The sequence below is a fragment of the Myiozetetes cayanensis genome, unplaced genomic scaffold, assembly GCF_022539395.1.
Source record: "Myiozetetes cayanensis isolate MyiCay16 unplaced genomic scaffold, myiCay2020 scf23, whole genome shotgun sequence".
NCBI lineage: Eukaryota > Metazoa > Chordata > Aves > Passeriformes > Tyrannidae > Myiozetetes > Myiozetetes cayanensis.
The window spans coordinates 3,410,687-3,431,939 of NW_026087445.1; the positions used below are offsets into that span (position 1 = coordinate 3,410,687).

General features: G+C 46.5%; 1 long non-coding RNA gene across 1 annotated transcript; it reads right to left on the reverse strand.

Moving 5' to 3' along the window:
* Positions 1-4,914: 4,914 nt before the first annotated feature.
* On the reverse strand, positions 4,915-18,760 carry LOC126642334 (uncharacterized). The gene is made up of 3 exons (XR_007629421.1): positions 18,678-18,760; positions 12,334-12,536; positions 4,915-5,641 (listed from the first exon to the last, which is right to left on the reverse strand). It is a non-coding gene; the product is annotated as an uncharacterized LOC126642334 (long non-coding RNA).
* Between the last annotated feature and the right edge of the window lie 2,493 nt (positions 18,761-21,253).

The window sequence follows — 21,253 nt, forward strand, 5'->3', positions numbered from 1 at the left end:
CTGTAAGATATATCTTAACATATTATTCCTGGTTCTCCAGGACTGGAATGAGTATTTAGTTGTAGAAGAGACCTTGAAGAAATATCCCTGGAGTTAATCTGTCCAGCCAAATAGGGACCAAAGATAAATGAAATGTATCACTCCTAAACCAAGTATCTGCTGGATGTACAGCTTGAACTGATAGTAGGAATGGACTCATTTCTTTATTATCCTCCTCTCCCAGTTTCAGATGTCACAGGGTTTCTGGTGGATCAGCTTTAGCTTTTCATGAGCTTGAGCTCTGGCAAAGTGGACAAGGAGGGTGAAAGATTCCTTCCCCAGAGGACATTTCCTCCAGGGGTTTCATCCTGACCATGGCAGATGTTCTTGCACGGGGCATCTGCAAGGAGGGGAGTTATCCGGAGCCAATACATTCATTTTTAGCTCTGGTTGAATTTGTGGCTGAAACAAAAAATGGGATGAAAGATCCCCAAACGATTTGACAAGGAATTAGTTTCCACTTAAGAGAAGAGCTGTGCTAGGAATAGTGTGGAGGGCAGTCTCTGGGGAGATAAGAAAATAGAAGGGAGAGGAAAAAGATGGATCCTTAAGGGGATGAGGCCTTAGCCTCAGTTATGGAAACAGATAATTTCCCAATGTAGACAGATAATAGGGATGAGGATCCAGGCAGCCTGTCACCTGGGTCTGGTGAGATTCAGCTTGGCAAGCTAACACCAAAGAAGAGATCACAAACACTTTCCCTCTTCTCCTCGCCTGCGCCTTCCCCTAAGTTTAAAGTTTACCTGCTAATTCCCTTATCAGAAGTTTGTGCTGGGAAGTCTTATCTGGATTTTACAGGCAGCTCCTGGCACTAGACCCACATTAGAGGAAAGCATTTCATTCTTCTCCAGGTCCTCAGTGAAAGTAACACTCTAAGCCAACAATATTATTGTCATTAGTGGGACGGGACTGTTAATGATGGCAATGTGTGTTTGGCTTTCAAATGAGACTTGCCATCTATCCCTGCTTCTGACCTGGTGCAGCTTAGTGGGCCTAAATTGCTTTTTAAAGCTGATCAGAATGAACCTAAATTGAGGCATTAAAGCCACGCTCACTTGATCTTCCTGTCCCCACAGCCCTGCCACTGCTGGTGGCTGCCCTGGACTCACCTAGGCAGGCAAGGAAACCATCCCCAAGGCAAGACCAGAGCTCCAGAGAGTCTGTGTTTGGAGGAGTTTTTTCTGTCACCCTAGTTCTCCCTATTTTTCACTTTCAAATGTAATTGAAAGTCATTCTTTTAACTTTATTTATTTATCAGCTTGATACATTTGAAATTGCAGGCGCCTTCATCTCAGCGCTCATTTCCTTGCCCTTTAATGTGAACCTGACTCAATTCCCCATCCCCTTCAAAGCTCTTTATTAGTTCTGCAGCACTTTCCCCTCACTCTCCCTCTCCCTAATCTCACCTCCCCCTTCAGCTGCCGTGCAGATGAGCAGCCTGGAGCTCAGGACCAACCACCCCTACACTGCATGGTGGAGGAGCCCACCTTTCCCCACCCTTCACACAGTCTGGGGGGCTGTGTCCCACAGGTTTTTGGGGGCAGCTAGGTCCCTCTTCCCCTCCTGTCAGCTGTAGTGTGCCTACCTCCAAAATGAGTAATTTTTGTGCCCTTTATTTCCTTTTTGTCAGCAACCCCTCAGTGCCTGAACCCACGAGGCTTCTGGGGAGGTCAGCAGAGGAGCTGACTGCAGGGAATGATCCAAAACAAAGCCCAAAAGGTCCTTGATCTCCAACTCCCTTTCTGTGGAAGGATGATGTTGATTTCCTTCCCTTCCAGCTGGGGAAACTGAGGTTTGGAGCAAGGAGCTGATCTGCTCAGTGCAACTTCAATTCTAACCCAGGCTTATTTTCTTTGCCTCCCACAGCAGGAGCTGAGGTCCAGCTACAGAGCACTGAGGGGTTATTCCTGCAGACTTCCAAGCTCTGGCCCTGCGTGGCTCTTCCCAGACACAGAGTCAAAGCTGCCTGTAGAGAAAATAAACAACCTGCTTTGCAGTTGTCTTGCTGGGAGCTGAGTTGCTTCTTTGCCTTGTCACTGAGATGTGGTGATTAAAGAGATCAGCTGTGGGGCTTGGGGCACAGTGAGGGGACCCAGACACTTTGTAAGCTGTCACCTCACACTGTGGGGGTGAGTCTGGTACAGTGAAGAGCTGTGATAAGGTGTGATGGGACATCGTGCCTAAGGCGCTGGGAAAGAGTCCATGAACCTCTTCTTACTGATGAAAATCGGTCCTCTATTTTGTTCTATTTTATTTGTTTTATTTTATTTTGGTTTATTTTATTTATTACTTTACTTTATTTTGGCTCATTTTATTATTTTTTTCCTTCCCACCAAGCCTCTTTTCATCCCCTTATCTTCACCGGTAGTTGTAGATTAATGCATGTCTCGGGAAGATAAATGCACTTTCAGATCTTCAAAAGGCAAGGCAGCCTCTGAAACCAGTGTTTACAACCTCTTTGGCTGGTGACAAGGCAGGCAGTGTGACATGACCTTCAGCTGAGCCTTGAAGGTCAAAGTGAGATGCAGCTCCTGGTCCCCAGGAGCACAGTAGGTCCCAGTGTTTGGATTTACCTCTGTTCCCTGCCAGGGCAAACTCCCTCCCCTCTGCCTTTCTCCAGGTATTGAGTGAAAGTTTTGGGATGGAGGAGAAAAGAGAGAGGGAAGATGGAGTCAGGGAGAGGGAGCAATCCAACTCACTCCAGGATTCAGGACTATACTGATACTGAGACTTCCACTCAGACCTAAGTCAAGGATCAGGACACAGCAGATAATGCAGGGTCAGAGGGAGAGGGCTGGTGTGTACAGAGCTTAAGTGGTGGCTCCAAGGTGGGAGAAAATGTAACTGTGTTTGAGCTGTTCTCAGGCATTTTGAAGCTCATCCCTGTGAATTAGGGGCCGACTGAAGTCATTAAACCCTAATCAAAAGCAGCTAATCAGGAATCAGTGGGAGATCTTCCAATTAATTGCAGCTGGAGCCAGAGGAGCTGCAGTGCTGGCAGCTGGGGAAGGAGGACAGAGGTAAGGAATGAACAGCAGTGTCGTGTCTCCTGCCCCTGAGAGACCTCAAGGGGTCTGTCCCAGCTCCCATGATGGGTCTGGGCATCTCAAAAGTATTAGGGGGACCTCAAAAGACCCACCTACCCTTCCCTTCCCTCCTGGAGGTGCCCTGTGATTTCCCAAACGTGCTTTGAACCTGCTGTGTTGTTGCAGATGTTCTGCTGACCCACAGCAAGGGGGTCTTACAAGGCTTCTCTGCCTGTTGGAGGGGGAGAGCTCTCACACACAGCTGTTGGCAGAGCTCCTTTACCCCACACATCTTTACATCTGAGAGTCTCCAAGTGCTTTACGGATTTCTTAGGTAAATATCAGCATCTTGACTTCTCAGGAAGCTGAGTGACATGCGAGAAGTGCTCTGACATCCCAGACTTTGCTCAGGCTTTGTCTGCAGCCCAGTGAAGATTTCACTGCAGTTCAAACAGCGGTTTATGAGCTGGATGCAAAGTCAGCCTTGGCTGTGTCAGGATGCCCTGCAAGAGAGGACAATCTCAGCTGACATTTTCCTCTTCTGCTGAGGTGACAATTAGGCTCTGTGGAGAGTTCATAACTTCCCACAATCCCAAGGCACTACTCTTCTGATGGGACCATCAATGGGAGCAGCAGGGTTTGCATTGCATGTTCTCATAAATTCAGCCAGGGTCCTGCTTTCCAGCCATATCCTTCTAGACCCAAAGTCTTTCTCCTCACTATCCCAAAAAAGGAGTGGTGTGGAGAATTAAGGCCTGTGAATGTGGCTGGACCCCAGGACACCCCCTGTGCTATTGAGTCACTTGAGCACCATGCCACGGTGTGTTCCTTTCTATTTTATGATAAAACCCCTCAAGGACACAATTGACTCCTCTCACCATTAAAGGCAACTGGAGAAGAGCAGAGGTATTCTGCTGCTTTTGGAAATTCCCTTGCTTCCTGCTCCAGAGAAAAGTCTGTCTTCATAAATCTTATTGTACCTATAAAATCCCTTCCTTCTTGTTCTTCAGCTTCCCTCCAACGTGCCTGTTACACCATTGCATTCAGGCTGCCCTATAAAAAGAATAAAGTGCATTGTGTTGTATCGAGCAGGGCTGTAAATCCCTGCCAGCCTGGAGTGGGCACAAATTGAATTCCATCATGGCTCTTCTTCGGAGGGTTTGCCGACTGCCTTTTAAATTTGCCAGGGATGAGATGCAATTTAATTTAAGTAACTAAAGTGAAAAGGTTCACAGCATCCTTGTAGGGCATTAGCTGAGGGGTTCAGGTCTGTAGGAGGAGGGGCACTTCTCTGTCCAAAAAGACATTGCTCAGAAATTCAGATGAATGCAATCAGCAAGCCTGAGCTCACATTTGCAGGTATCATCTCAAGATTTGCAAAAGGCAGGTCTTCTCGAAATCCTAGCTCCTCACTGGACAGCAAAGTGACAAAAAAGTCTGATAAAATTCCAGGCATCTGCAAGATTGCTGCTCATCTGCTCAGCCCTCTCACGGGTGTGTGGTAGGGGGAAGAGTGTTCATGAAGGTTTGCCATCTGGGTTGGGATAAATATTTTGAGTTCAGGTCATAACCTAAACCAGTTCCTGCTTTATTGCACAGCCCCACAGGTAAACACATAGGCCTAACTGGGGAGGGTGGTGGATCAGGGCTGAGGACTGTCTAAGGGTCTCTGGTACTGACTGTGGGACCAAATGACTTATATGACATGAGTTTCCCTGGGCCCCCAGGGCCAAGACTGATGCAGGACTCTTAAAACCAGCACACCCAGCAGCATGAGAGGGAAGGTTCAGCATTCCCAGGGCAGATAAATTCTCCCAGGGCTTTTCTTTCTGACTTGGACAAGCCTTCCCTTCCCATATGTTGGTTTCCAGCAGCCAGAGGATGATTTACCACCCCCTGCAGTGTGCATAGAAATCTCCTGGTTTAAAGTTGTCCAGGTGTTGTCACAAGGATGGCATCCCTTGTGAAATAGGATGTCTCTCCCTTCCCTGCCCTGGAATCTTGTTTCCCGGCAAGGTTTTGTTTCCTGATCTACCCTCCTGTGCATCTGCTGCTTTCCTCACCATCTCTGTGGCTGTGCTGAGCTATTGATTTCTGCCTTGCTCACTTTGTGGATTTGGGAAGGGGGAGGGATGCCTCGAGGGAAGGTCAGGATAAATCGGCAATTTGTCTCCGCCTTGCTTTCTGCATCCCTCACTCGGGGTCTCCATTGCATCCTTGTCCTTGTCGCAATTTTTCTGCTAAATGCCATTTTTACCCTCCTCACAAGTCCCAGGAGAGCTGTTATTTATGTCTGGTGGAACAAAACCGAATGACACGAGCTGGTTCCTAGCCTGGAGGAGGAAATCCATCATGGGGGAGCTTTAGAGAAAGCCTCTTGTTTAATTATGGGATCACTCCTGTTCTCTCCAGTCTCTTGCCCCTCCTGGCCTCCCCTTGCATCATATCACTGAGGAGTCCAGCAGGTACTTAATCCTCTGCTGGCAACTCATGGTTTACTCAAATGATTTCTACATGTTCTCCATTCATCTTCCTGCTGGTGCAAACCCTTCTTCATGCCTTGGAACACTTGATACCTGGGAGGAGAGGGCAAAAGGTCATCCACTGCACAGGCAATTTGGGAACCATAAATATCATTCTACAAATGTTATTGCATCATCCTAAAAATATTATTGCATGGCCCTGATTTCTATCTTCTTCCCCTCCTATTTAATCAGGATTTTCTTTTCGCTAAAAAGCAAAACAAAGACCCCAAGGATTTCACTGAATGAGCATGAGAGCCATTTTTAGCAAATCCTCCCCTATTTGCTCTGTTTCTGATATGGCAGATGCCTCAAAAGTTTGGTTTTGTTTGGTTGGTTTTTTTTTTGTTTGTTTGTGGTTTTTGGGGTGGGGGTGGTTTTGTTTTTGTTTGGTTTTTATTTGTTTGGTTTTGTTTTGTTTTGTTTTGTTTTGTTTTTTTTCCTGGATCCCAGACAGCACTGCCTGGAAATGCATCTTGAAGTGGACTGAAGTTTGTCCTCTGTGGCTCATGCCCTGGGAAGTCACCTACCAGTGACAGCATGCAGGTAAAACACCTTTTGGGCAAGTCCCTGCACAGGACTGAATCCAATACCTCCTTCTCCTTGGTAGGCCTTATTTATTAGGGTCTGAGAATTATGAGAGGGAGGAGCAGGTTTTTTCTTGCCTGGACCTCTCAGAGCCAGAGAAATGGATGGTGCTGGATGGAAGAAGGACATTGGTTCCTCTGGGGCGCTGACACCTCCTAGGTGGTGACACGAGGCATCAGGAATGGAAATGCACTTCTCTGGGAGAGGGAAAAGCCTGTGAGCTCAGACTGGACAATAACTCACCCAGCTGTGTGCCTGGCCCTGCGCCCCAGGAACCCTTCCCAGCTCTGCTTTGCATTTTGCAAAGTATTTCTAGAAATGACCGGTTTTCATGGGTGTGATGGATGACTGAGGATGACCAGCGAGGATATCTGTCTCCACCAAGGCTCTGTGAGTCAGATACTCCATGTCTAGCTGCTACTTTTCTGCTTTAAAAGCCTCAATATTCTGCACTCAGCTCACCTTCCTGCTCTTTCCTGGTCTCCAGATCCATTAGTCTGTCTGGGCTGGTACCCATTAAACTGCTGATCATGGGCTGCTCCAAGCAATCTTATCAGTGCTGAGGCTCTTAAAGGCAGAAATAGTAAGAAACTGAGTCACCAAGTCCCACTCTGGCACTTGGATTTAGAGTGAAGATTTTTAAGGGATTGTTTTTGTTTGTGGAGAATATCTGTGGACAATATTTGATTGCTGTGACAATGGTTATTAGTAAATAGCTTGCTAATGCAAAACAGCAGTGTCCTGGATCCAGAAGCCTTGAGTTTTGCAAGGTTTCCAGTACCAGTGGCCTCTGTGCCAACTCCCAAATGCAGGGAGATTTCTGCAAGGGGAATACTGCTGCCTTACACCCCCAAATGAGGAAACTGAGGCACAGGGTTACTCAGGCCGTGCCTATGGCAGATTGATCTGCAGATGTGTCCAAAGGCTCAAACCCTGACTGAGATATCTTCTAACCTCACAAATGTTTTGCTTTTTTTCTTACACAAGGATTTCCAGAGTGTGTTTTTTTAAATACTGTTAATGGTGCTGAAAAATACAAAAAACCCCAAAGCCCCAGACTTTTGGGACCATGTGTTGGTCCTGGCTGGGATGCGTTAGAATGGGAGGAGGTTTGGGGTTGGTTTGGGATGCAGGTGCCCACAGCCAGGTGTTGGCTGGCCCTGTGAGCTGTCCCACTTTGCACTGTCAGCACAGTTCTTGTTCTAAAGTGTAAATGAGGCTGCAGGCAGGAGTCAGGACGGGGATGGATTCTGTGAGCCTGGAAAAAGCCGTGCTGAGCCAGCCATGATTAGAAGCATCCTTGTGCAGCTCAGCACGAGCAGAGCCCAGCGAGGTTTCCCAGGCTGAGGGCCATAATTTGACAATTACTGGGTCTGATGGGGAGTCAGGGTGAAATCTGCCTTTGATTCTGAATTTCCACCCATGTTCAGAAGTTTATACATAAGACACAGCTGGGTAGTTTCACTCCTGAAGCTTCTGGAGGCTCTTTGACACCCTTATTCCTGTTTGGGAGCAGATTTGTCTTAGATTAGATCCCACCTTTCCTTGAATATATTTCTGTGCTTATTTGTTTGGATCACCTGTTAAATTCCTTGGAATGAGGCTTTTCAGAAAGGGATGTCCTTTTTCTTACTGTGTGAAAGAGAGAATCTTAGTTGATGCCTCCAAGAAGTCAAGAAAGGCAGTTTTACAAATCTCAGCTCTACCTCTGGATAAAGTTCAAAAGTTTGCCTGGACAGCCATCCTAGAAAGCAGCTCTTCTACCCTTGGAAAAAAATTGCTTTGTCAGTTTAATTTGCCCTCAGTTCAGCAAGAAAACGGAGGAAAAACTGGCCAAGAGCTATTGGCACATTTAAGTCATAAAAGAATAAAATAATTAAACAAGCTATTCACCCTTTTAACCAATACAGCTCACGCTGCCCAAACATTTACATGCACACTTGGCCTTTATATGGGAGTGCTTTAAAAATGCAATAATGGAGTGCTGGGATGAAGGTGTTGGGCCATAGGTGTGCCCCTGGCTTCAAGAGCTCCCAGGTGAGAATTTGCTCACTCCTGACATCCCATCCATCAGGTTTTTGTCACAGTTCCCGGGAGAACAAATTGTCACCTAACTCAGAAAAGGTGGGGCCACCCAAGATGTGGGATCTCTCTGTATTTATGGTAAAACTAGGAGTAGCACACTGAGAAATTCTGGGTTTTGCTCCCTCCTGTTGATTTAAAAAGAAAATAAGGCAGTTAATTCCCATTTTGGATCAGAATAAATCTGTTTTGTGAATTAAATACCTGGAGAGCCCTCCCTCCACGCCCCTTTTTGGCACGTGCACGTGGTGTGGTAATCTCACACTTGGCCTCTGGGAATTATTGGTACAAATCCCTTTGCACTGCATGGAAATACATAACCCTTGATAACTGAAGATGGTTTTTTCCTGGCCTTTCAGCTGGTGCAGGAGTGGCCCTGCTGGCTGGTGGCTTCTTGCACAGCACACAGCCCCAGGCCTGGGAGATTCTGACTGGGGAAGGATGCTGATTGCTGCAACTGGTTATTTTTTATTCTTAACCACATATTCTTTTCTTATTCAGTGTTTTCCTTAAATCTCTGCAAAGGGGCTCCTTACAGCTCATGGGCTGCTAAAAGCCCTCACCTCCAGCCAGAAAAGGAGCTTTGAAAGATGTGCTGAGGGCCATGGGATCAGATGTGCCTGCAGAACCTGGGACTGGATTTTTAAAAAACACCATTCAGGCAAGTTCTCAGGCATGGTCAGTCTGAATCCAGCATGAAAATTAGTTTAGATGTCTTAATGAAGGCTGGAAACCTGCCTAAAAAGGCTACTGTGTGGTGAGTGGTCCTGGACTTTTAATTGGTGTTCATTTGAGACCTTTTCACTCTTTGGGGAGTTTGTTTGGAATGTGTAAGGGACATGGAAATTTGGAACTTTTCTATGGAACAGAAGTTGTCACATTTTCAGATTCAGAACAGCCAGGAGTTTCATCCAGCCCATTTGTAATCCCTTCATTTAGATGGAATGAAGCGTTTCGTTCTGATAAGGTCAAAGCATGAAAATATGAATATATTAAAATACCTGTCAAAATGAAGGTAATCAAAATGAGAACTGGAGCAAACACTGTTGAAATAATTCACTTGGTTTTTTCCCCTTCCTGCTATAAATTTCAGTGCTGTGGACATATCCTTATGAAATGTTTTCATGGGAAAACTCTATTTTGCTAGTAGATAGCTACCCTGACCAAAATAATGATTTTGATCAACTCTTGGAAAAATACAGGCTTTGGGAGGGCCATGCTTGAGATTCTCAGTGCTGCCATCGATCACATCCCTGTCCCCAGGCTTACTGGTGGAGGAAGCTCTGGCAGTGCTGGTGTTGCTGATGTGACCTCTGTCACTCAAAGGTCTCTGGTGATCCTAAAGCTTGGAGTTTGTATGAGGGGCTGCACAGGGGCTTCTTGTGACCATAAAACTGTGGAATGGTTGGGGTTGGAAGGGACCTTAAAGATCATCTCATTCCAGCCCCCTGCCATGGGCAGAGACACCTTCCACTAGCCCAGGTTGCTCCAAGCCCCATCCAGCCTGGCTTTGGACTCTTCCAGTAATGGGGAAGACACAGCTTCTCTGGGCAACCTGTGCCAGGGCCTCACCACCCTCACTGTAAAAACCTACTTTTCTTTTATCCAATCCAAATTGACTCTCTTAGTTCAAAACCATCACCCCCTGTCCTATTGCAACAGACCCTGTTAAAAATTTTGTGCCCAACCTTCTTATAAGCACCTTTTAAGTACTGGAATGTGCAAGAAGAGCTCCCTGGAGCCTTCTCTTCTCCAGCCTGAACTGTGCTTTATCTCTCAACCTTTCCTCACAGCAAAGGTGTTCCATACCTCTGATCATTTTTGTGTGGCCTCCTCTGGAGCTGTTTCAACAGGTCCTTGTCCTTCCCATGCTGAGGACCCCAGAGCTGAAGGCAGTAGTCCAGTTGGGGGGGGTGTCTCACCAAAGTGGAATAGAGATACTGGGATTTAATCCATAACTTCCCTCTAGCATCTCCATAAAGACCTTCTGGCACCCTTAGATACCATCCCCAAAGTTGCACTTGCTGTCCCCTACCCTGTAGGATAAAACAGTCGTTCAAGAGGAGGGAATGCAATTGCAAATGAACACCTGAAAATTGATCCAAGCAATAATTATCTGCTATAAAATACAGGATTTTAATTGTGTGTCTCTCCTCCTCATTCCACAGCAGTCAATCATTCCCTGTCGAGTCAGTCGCCTCTTCTCCCTCCACTTTGGTATAAATCCAGTCCTGTGCATTTCCCAGCCAAACACAAACACAGTGTCCCCTTCCATGGGTGCTCCTTGGCTGCTCTTCCCCAACCACCACCATCTTCCACCACGAATGGGGGATCTATAAAACATGGCTCATAAAGGGAAGGAGATGGGATTTGACTCATGAAGGCAAAGAGATGGTGGATAGGTGCAAAAAAGATGGATGCCCCCCTCCCCGAAAAATACAGAAACATGGGCAGAAAAATGAAAGAGATTTAAAGCAGCTATCAATTGGTCGCTGTTCCAGCTTTAAGAGCTGTTGAAACAACATAATAAAAGGCAATAAACGAGAGATTTATGACCTACCTGCTGGAAATAGCTCATTGTGCCTCTGCTGTGGGGTGAACACAGTGTGTGAGGCTGAGGGGGATCAGTGCCCACCTGCCCAGTGAGCACACGTGGTCCCTGTTACAGGGACCTGCACGTGCCCAGGGCTCTGCCCTCCACTCCCTTCTCCCTTCTCCATCCCCTCCCCTGCCCCTCTGAACCCCCATATTTATGGGTTTGGCATTTGGTGTCCTAAAGACTCGGTTTTGTTCAGTTTGACTCGTAAGCCCAAGAGGATTTGTTGCGATCGATGGCAGCAGGCTGGAATTTTAAGGGCCAGGTATTTTACCACGGGGGTTGGACCCTGGAGCTAAATCTTGAAGGCAGAGAAGGTGAAAACACACAGTACTGCCTACGGCAGCCTCGGGAAAGGCTTGTAAACTGCTGGCACATATTTAAATTCCAGGAAAATCACCACGGGGGGAATAAATCTACAAAAACAAAACCAAACTGGGAAGAAAGAAGTGAACAGCTAAACACGGGGATTTCTGGTGCCTTCTTCAAGGCTGAAACTGTCCTTTTAAGCAAAATACTGTCCTTTTAAGCAAAAGACAACTTTCTCTCCTGCCCTAGCCCACAGAGGGCTGAAACTGCTGACATTAGCACAATATCGTGGTGAGGCAGCTGTGTGTCTGGTGCAGGATCTGGGCTGTCGCAGCCTTGAGTGGTTTAAGGACCACGGACAGGGAGAGCTACAACTCCGGAGGTCTGAGGAGACCGAATAGCTGGAAGATGGGATTGGGAACGGGCATCCACCCTTGAAACACTTGCAGGAGAAACTGTCCCGTGCGAGAGCGGGGTGCTCTGGCACAAAACCTTCCCTTGTAAATCGCTTTTCCCCCCCTCTTTCTGCCTCAGGCAGAGTCTCCCCCTCCCGCCTGTCACTCCCGCTTTCCGGCCGGACTTCCAGGCTTGTTTTGCAGAGCACACTGAGCTGTGACATGAGGAGCTCTGGCACGTCCAATGCTGGAGGAAGGTGGGGAGGAAGGCGGGCGGGCTGAGAGGGGTAAATCAATCCCCTTTACGAACAGAGGGATGCGGGATGGCACAGTGCCGTAATCCAGCGAGCCTGTGCATGCCAGAGAGACAGATCTGGGACAGAGGGAGGAGGGGTGGTGGGGCTGCCCTAATCCTGTGTCCCTCCTAAATCCCCAGCACGGAACAAAGCCCTCGTTAGCCAATAAGGATGGGGGAGTGGTAGCAATAAACTAAATAAATTCCCCTAAATTCAGCTGTAACAAAAACCTGGGAGGCAGCGTTGGAGGCCTTTCATGAACACCGGGGAATAAGATTGTTCTAATTATAAAAGCCCAATCAGAGGGACCAGCAGGCATGAAACTATGGCTTAATTCAGCTGCTTGAATGCCAGCGTGTTGCAGAAAGGCAGCAACTGCCTCCCCCCTCCCTCCCCTGCCCTGGAAGGGGTCAGAGGGTCTTTATTTGGCCTTGCTGTGGAAAGGGCTCCTCCTAATAAAAAGGGGAAAAGGGCAAATACCTAGAGAAGAAATGGCTTTGGCCCCATGTGCTCAGAAGCCTTTTCTTGGTGGTTCAGATTCTGGGGATGTGCAGGAGCTCGTCTGTCTTCTGTTTTCTCCCAAGTCTGTGAGTCCATCTACAGCTCTCACACATCTTAGCAGGTTTATGGGCTATGTCCGTCCATTCCCATCTCTTTTGCCCCCTTATCCTTTGAAATAGTTCCTCCATATATGAAAAAAAAAAAAAAAAAGGAAAGAAAAGTTAAATTTTGGAGAGCTCAGGTTTGAAAACTGTCAGGAAAGGATCTGGGAACCTGAAAAGGAAAACCTGGCAATTTCCCTTCATTTGAAATTCAAGGGTCATGTCCTCCCCAAGCTGTGGCTCTGTTGGAAAATATTTCTCAAATGGTTGCATTTGAAGGGTTGGCTTTCCAAAACTTCTCTTGGGGACTCGAAAGGTCAAAAAGTTCCTCCTTTATAAGATCCTGAAGAAGTGGCATGGTGTGAGTGGTTAGAAACTGCAGGAAAATCCCCCCTTTTCTCCCCTAATCACAAGACCATCAAGAAGATCACAAGAGTCAGGAATGATCTTTGAAAAGATGTTTGGAAATTTGAGTGGGGAGTTTTTCCAGACCTGTGGATGCTTGGAGAAATCCCTGCTAATGGCTGGGAGAAGAGAGTCACTCCAGCTCTCCTTGAGGAGATTCCAACCCCAGGCCACTATTTCTGCTTCCAGTGTTTCCTCCTCCGCTGCCACCTCTGGGGATTTCCCTCATTTCAATTTTTCACTTCGGATGCAAAAAATAAAAACAAAACCAAACCCCTACTCCTGTCCCAACCATTTCTCCAAGTCCACCTGCAGCAGCCCAGTTCTGAGGCAAGAAGCATGGAGTTAATGGGAATTCTGTGGATTTACAAACAAGCATTCAGAGGGGAGAATGTGCCTATTTATCTCCTAATACAGTGGTTTTAAAAAAAAGTCTTTCTTTAATTGCATTTGGAATCTATTCTAACGATTTGCCCAGGAGAGTATTAAGGTGTCAAGGCTTTTTCATTAGTAATATATCCCCAAACAAAATCTTTGTTAAGATAGGTTAAGGCAGTAAATAGACCATTAATTTACAGGCACATAATTAGTACCTTGCAGTTATTCATGGAAAGAGTAGGGTTTCTTTTGTTGTTATTCAGTGGCAAGATTTAAACAAATATAGAATCAGCAGGTCAAAAAACACAGAGGCCAAAAAGCATCAAAGGTATTGATTAAAGTTTCAACAATAACCTTAACTCTGCCCCAGAACCCAAAACAACATAATTTACACCAGGAAAATACATTCTCTCAGTGGTAAATAATGAATACAGGAAAAAAAAGGCATCTAGTTTTGAACAAATATCAATACATGTCTGTAAAATAATACACTTTAAGGGCTAGAGACTATATCCTCCATCTGAAATTGGAAGCAGTATTGAAACATTTTTATTCCTCGTAGATAATATTAGTCTTTCCAATGAAAATATTTTATTTATTATTATTTCTTTAATTGTTACTTTTATCTTTGCAAACTTGGCATAATTTTGATTACAGAAACTGAAATAATATATTTTGTAGGGTCAGGGTCCTCTATTTTACACTCTCAGAATTTTAAAAAAATTAGAAAGCCTTTCTAAAATCAAAATTATTTTTAGGTTATTCTTAATTGTAGATCATTAAAATGAAGACATTTTCAGTTGACTTCAGACTGACTGAAAAACTAAGCTGATGAAGGTTTTTATATCTTCTTACTAACAAGTTTGGTTTCACATGGTCCAGAAATCAAGTTTGAGCCAATTTTAATGTTTTTATGTGTATTACTGTAGATTGCAAAGCAAAATGAAATTTTGAGGGATCAGGAGCTGTACTCGTAGAGCAGTAAGGCTATAAATCATGGCCTTGCTCGACAGGGAAAATATCAAAGTGTATTAGACAGCAGTTAATGCTGCAGTTTAAATAATAGTGAATGATCAAACTGAAAAAAAAAGAAGCAGCAAAAAGGTTATTATTTGCTGGACCAAGAAGTTCAAAGTTCAGCTGCATCATGAGATGAATGTTTTATTGCTTCCCAGACTAGACTTCTTGGTAGCAGCTAAAATGAAAACAGAGCTAATAAAATCTCACTGAAAATTAATAAATAAATGGATTTTAATTTCTTAAATTATATTTCATCACTTGTTTTTCACTGCTAATGATGTTGAGGTGCTGTACAATTCTATAGAAAATAGTGTTTCCTTTATGGGACTTTCACCAGTAGTTTCTCTTTTAAATTTAAAAATATTGCTTTTTTATTTTTTAGTATAAAAAATGGCTGCCAGAACAACTTCTAGAAAAAGATCCTGGGTAATGAAATACTTGAAGAAATAGAGTAATTTCCCCATAATTTGCTGGAATTGGTCTTCCAATGACATTCAGAAGGAGCCCTGACTTAATTTTCTCCTGTTACAGCTTGCAACTGCACGTTTTTGAAGGAGATTCCAAAGCATGATGATGGAATTGTGAGAACTGAGGCAGAGAGAGGGTTCTGGCTGAAGGCTGCAGAGGGAGGCAGCAGTGCCCACAGCTGGACATTCCCAGATGAGCTCCCTGATGGCATCAGGGGCAGCATTTCCCTTTCACCACCGTGGGACTGGCTCTGAGATCCCCCCCAGCAGCGCTGGAGATGCTTGGATGCAAATCCTGGCACTGCCTTTGTTACCTCCAATCCAGACACGCTGACAGCAGGACAGATTCCTACTGGGACAGGGCTACAGCTTGACCCTGCAGATGGTGAGGATGGAGTGAAGGTTCCACCTCCCAAAGCTCTGCTGCAGGCTGGGGAATTTTAATAAGGACAGGAAAAAATAGCAAGAAACGGGGAGAAAGGGATCCATCACAAAGAACCTGACCTTATTTCCTCAGAGTGTGTGACTAAATCACACAGCTAAAAATAGCTAAGTGATTTGCTTTGATGCTGCAGGATTTTGCTGATACCACTTTTGTTACACATATAAATATAGAGATTTAATATAATATTTCCCTTACTGCGGTGTCTTCTATTAAGGCAGTGCTCAAGTCTCAAGAGCTGCTTTCTCTGCCTCCTGCTTTAAGCTGTGAGCTATGAGCAGAAACTTCTTGGCTCTGAAACTAATATGCTGCTGGCCTTTGGGAAAGTGCACCAGAAATTTCTTCCTGGAGGGATATTTAGGGTCAAGCAATGCCCAATCCCGCTTCTCCGAGACAGTCACTCCAAACCCAGCGGGAACTTCCCTGCTTTTGGTTCCCGTTTCCCCCATCTTTATAGGAGGGAGGATAAACCTGGTCTGCCTCTGGAGGGTCTCAAGCAGATTGGCCAGGTGGAGCCATGGGAATGGCCGTGAGGTGCCCAGTGTTGGGTACTGCGAGCCCACACAGGTCATGGAGAGGAGGCTAGGGACTGGTGGGGAATTCCAGAGGTCAATCCTGAAACCAGTGTTGTTTCACATCTTCATTAAAGACCCAGGTAGTGGCACAGAGAGCCCCTCAGTGAGGATGCAGGTGATGTAGAGCAGATGGTTGTGGTACCATTCAGGGGGACCTTGATGGGCTGGAGAAATGGGCCAGCAGGAATGCCATGAAGTTAAATAAGAGAGGAATAACCCCTTTGTCTGGGGAGGAATGACCCCAGGCACCATATCTGCTACTAACTCCTTGCCTCTGGGAAACAGTGCCTCATGCTCGGATGAGAGGGCTGTGTAAATAAAGGCTCCAGCTGCAGGACACCAAGAGCTGGCATGGCAGGGACTGCCACTCTGTCAACATAACCCTGCTCCTGACAGGCCCTGCTTTGTTGAAACAATTCCTTGCTATGGACTGGGTTTATCTCTAAGTCCCTGGATTTACACTGGAGATGCAAACAGCCTGGTAAATCTGCCACGAGGCAGGGGGGTAGCATTTATCTGAGTGTCCCTTCGCGCGGCCGGGGATTCTCCGAGCGCCGCTCAGCCTGGACGTGCCTCTCTGCCCCTGACTCTCTGCCCGTGCAGCAGGCAGCCTCTTTGGCTCAGGGGGACTCTTAGCAGCCATAAAATGTGCAATTAAACCCCCCTTCCTACTTCAAACTGTCTCATCAGGCTCCCGAGCTAGGCAAATGTTCCAGCTGGGAAGAGATGAGCGGGCTGTTCTCAGCTTGCAGCTGCAAGCCAGGAAATCCAGGGCTTAAAAATCAGGGCTCCTTCCTCCTCACTGGGACCAGTCTGTGCCCTTAGACAAGCCATTGCCTCCCCTCTCCAGATATCACCTCCTTACCCATTCTGGGGGGACACAGCATCTCTCTGTCCCGGTGCTGAGCAGATACAAAAGCACTAAATTAATTTTCATAGAGCCTTTTGGTCCAGCAGCTCAAAGCCTTTTAGAGACTTTAATTGAGCCTCAGAGTTAATGAAGCCTCACTAACGTGCCTGCTGGATAAAGGAGTGTTTATTATCCCCTGTTTTGCAGAGGTTGTGTGGAAAGCTGGGCAGGTTGCTGTGTGGGTTGGGTTAAGGTTGTTTTCCCCTTCAAAACCAATCATGAAGCATAGAGTTGCTTCAAAGAAATACTTCCAACAAATTGTTCTGAATGGAGTAGGATTTTTTTTTTTTCTCCTTCGTTTCCCAAAAAAATTACAAGCAAACTTTGGGATTGAAATTGATTTTTTTCCTACAAACTAAGTCAACTCTTCTAAATCCCTTGAAAGCAACAAGAGCAGAGGTCCTCTGTGTAGTTTCTTGACCAGCCTTTCAGAGCTGTCAATGCTGCATGAAATAGAAGAACTGATGACTTCCAGGCAGCACACCTGGACACCAATGGGCTCCCTGTTCCCCACACAGTCCCCACATCCCAGTCTTGTCCTTCTCCAGCATTGCCAGGGTGCCCAGGATTTCTGTGTTTGCGTGAGGGCCTGATCCTGCAAAGGGATGGTGCTGAAGATCCCTCCTTCTTCAACCATCTACCTGTGAATTCTTTACACCTGTGACTAGGACTGTGCTGTAGCTGCCCAGCATGAGCTCTGCTCAGTGCAAACTGTGTTTTGCTGCTCCCTGCCAGCCCTGTTTGGAGCGAGAGGTGCCGTGGAGCACCAAGTCTTCCCAGAGCAACAGCGCTGCTCAGACACTCTGACCTCGAACCATTTCAATCAGTGCCTTTCCGGGGGCCCCTTGTTCCTTGCAGCAGTTAAAGCTCACAAAGCTTGTTTCAGACTTGCCCTCTCTGTATTTTTGGCTGCAGTCACTGCGGTTGTGACCCTGTGACACTCTCCGGACTGAGCAGCTCCCTGAGCCTGCCTGCCTGGCTCCTGCCTCCAGCCCTGGCTCTCCCTGGGGCTTTGCCTAAAAATCTCTTCCCTGTGCCATCCTGCAGCCCACATCTGGCATGTGTGGGGTGAAGGGGGCTCAGGCTGCCCAGCATTTCTCGGGTGGGAACCTGTAGTGTCCTTTATTAGCCAATAAAATGGATAATGGGGAAGATGAATCCTGCTTTGCTGGTTTTCCCTTGCCGGGCTCCCACTCCCTCATTTTTTCCAGTGTGGGCATGAGCAGAGGACAGCAGTGGGATGCCACAGGCTGGGCTAAGCTGAGGGCTTTGAAATAAAGTTTAGAGGAGTGTGAGAGCCACCCTGGCCCAGCAAACACACAGAGATCACAGGGAAAGCCCCCTCCATGAAGAAATCCTTGGTTTTCCATGCAAAGTAAAACATCTGCATGGACATCACTCCTCCAGTCTCCCTGCAGGGCTCCCCAACCCCACAGACAGTGCAGGGATAACCCCAAAAAGAGCAGCAAGCCTTGCACAGGAGCAGAGGGGTTGACAGAGAGAGAGCACTACACAAAGTTTTCTCACACCTTAGTGAAGCCTCAACATTGTTGCATTTCGGGACACATTGCATCAGGATCAGCCCTCCCTCCTATCTCCATCTGCTCTTCCTGTGGCGGATTTCCTCTAGGATTTTGAGAAAATCCTTCAAATCCACATTAAAAAAATATTAATATACATATATAGGTATGCATATGTATATATAAATATAAATATAAATATAAATATATATATAATCAAGGTCCATGGTGCTTTCTGGTTGTCCCAGGAGCAGGCTGGCTGCATCCTCACTCCAGCAGCTTCTCAATTCCCTCCTGTACTGACTGAGAGCAGGTTTGGGGAGGGGCTTGGAGGTCTCTCGGCCGGACTTAGTGGCCTTGGGACCAGGGTTTCAGCGAGCCCCGTGCGCGGCAGGTGGCGTCGGAGCTCCACGGGAGACGGGCGGCCGCGGGTGGGCGGCGCGGGGATGCGGGGATGCGGAGCTGGGATGCGGGAACGGCGTGGGGATGGTACAGAGCCACTTACCGCGCCGGGGAGAGGGGGAACAGGCTCGGTTTCTGCCAGCGCCGAGGGTTTCTTGAGCTTCGCCTCCCCCCGGCAGCGCTGGGGTTTGTTGGACTCTTCCCTTCTTGGTCCTGGGGGGAGGAGCTGCGTGGTTGGTTGGTTGACCCCAGACAAAGCTGCTTGGGGTTATTTCAGCTAAATGATTAAGTCACAGAACGGTTTGGGTTGGAAGGGACCTTGAGGATGTTCTAATTCCAACCCTCTGCCATGTGCAGGGACATCTTCCACCAGCTCAGGTTGCTCCAAGCCCTGTCCAGCCTGGCCTTGGACACTTCCAGGGATCCAGGGGCAGCCACAGCTCCTCTGGGATACCTGTGCCAGGGCCTCTCTACCCTCACAGGGAAAAATTTTCCCCTAATATCCAACACTGCCCTCTGCCAGTCTAAAGCCCTTGTCCTATCCCTACATGCCCTTGTAAATCAATCTGTATTCAGGGAAATCATCACTACTCCACTGAGCAGCTTCTAAAACACAAAAACCTCCTAAAACAAGCATTATATTTTTGGCCCTGACCAAAATGTGCCACCTGACCACCAAAAATGGCCCTGAAAATGGGTGTGTCACCCATTTCAAACACACAGCCCCTCCAGCCTTAGCTGTCTGTGTTTCTGTCCCAGCTGTGCAGGATTTGCAGGCAGAGGGCCTGGAGCATCCAAGCCACACTGTGCTTTCATCTTTTTAGCTTTTTTGGCTTTTTATTTTTGTTTTTGTGTTTTGTTTTTTTTTTTTTCTGCTGCTTTTAAGCACTGTTCAATTTTCAACTTCAGAAAAGCTAGTGGGGACGTTGCCAGAACTGCTGCAGTAGGAACTGCACTAAAACTAAATATAGAAATGAAATTTTGGATGAAATACAGGCTTGGGTGCATTTTGGCAGGAGCCTCAGTGTTTTCCTCACAGCACTGGCTCTGTGTGGAGTAGAATATTCCCAGGAATAGATGTGGATGGCACTTGGGGCTGGTGTTTGGAAATGTGTAGGGAAAGTTTGCATCAGCGTGTGAGGAGATAGCAAGTAGAATAGAACTGAAATCAGATTTTATGTCCTGTGAAATTCCCAGGACTTATTTAATTTCTAAGTAGAATAAAACTTTTTTTTTCCCTCTCTATGGAAACAGAATAATCTGGGGAGAAATATTTTCATTTAGAATAATTATCACCAGTGTTGAGCTGTTTTGGCTTTGGTAGTTGATATCTCACTCTTACACTTCCATCTTGACTTTTAGAGCTTTTTACAAGTGATAATGTGGTAAGAGTCCAAAAAGAAAGTCAAAATAAATGGCAAAGTAGCAATAAAATATAAGTGAAATTGTCCTACTCCTTCAAGCTCCTTTGTATTCATTGAATAACATCCATGGCCTGAAAAATCTTCAGTGGGGCAACTTTTGGCCCAACTGTGCTTAGATTTTCATTTGTAGTGGCAAGAGCAGCAGGCAGATGTAATTTTCAGGTCTGGATGAATTGTAATTTATAACTTTGTTTATAAATGGATGTGTATTTATAAATACATATAAATATTTGCATATAAACATGTATGTATCTATAGATTATTTTCTAGTTTGACTTTTTTCAGCTGCTCACCTGTGATTGAATAGATGTCTGTGGGGTATCCTGCTGGTCCACGGGTTACGTGCCTTGAATTCAGAGAGACTGGATGGAGGGGAGAAGTTGGAGGCAAAAAGAGGTTACAGGGGTGCTCTGAGGATTTGCTGTGCAAAGCCAGGAGTTCAGGGATTCAGCCCTGGCTGCCTCCTTCAGGTGCAGGGGGGTCTCATGGCAGATGCAGTGATGCCTTTAAGCAAACAAGTTGGTCTGAGACAGGCAAATAAGGCTGGAAAGGGGCTGCCTGGGCCTTCCCAAGGAGCCTTGAGGCACTGGTGCTGCTGGCAAGAGATAGGAAGAACCTTGAAAATTAACCAAATGAAGGCCTGTCCCCTAATACCTGTAAGCCTGAATTTATTAAGGCAGTTGCTTGTGCCTGAGGACAGCAATACCTGCTCCCTGCAGGGTGAGAATGTCCAGGTGTGGGTTCCTCTCTTGCTTCCAGCTCTGTCTCTCATCTCTTTTCTCCCTTCCCATGACACCCCAAAAGCAGAGAGGCACATGGAGCACCTCAACTCTCACCATCACTTACTTATGGAGTGGGATCCATGGAGGCTGTGAGTGCACATGTGTGTGTGCAGAGGAGAATTTGTCTCTGCTACACACATGTACCAGCATTCTGCTGCTTGTGCAGCTCTTCTGAGGTCTGATTGGGCACATCCTGGATGGGAGGACAGCCTTCCCTGTGCTGTATGTTTGGTGCATCTTCAGTCACACTGAGTTTGTGCTTATTTCTTGATTTACCTCCTTTAAACCCCAGTTCTTGGCCAGGTGGGCTGAGCTGTTGGTGAAGTGCCAAGGGGAGCTTTAGCATGAGTTTGTGATTCTGTGAGATCCCCCCTCAAACACCTCAAGATGCATGAGCAGGAGGGCTCCCCTTTTCACTAAATGGTCTGTTTGTCACCTTACAGTGCCATTAATTCACAGCGAGGTTGTTGCTC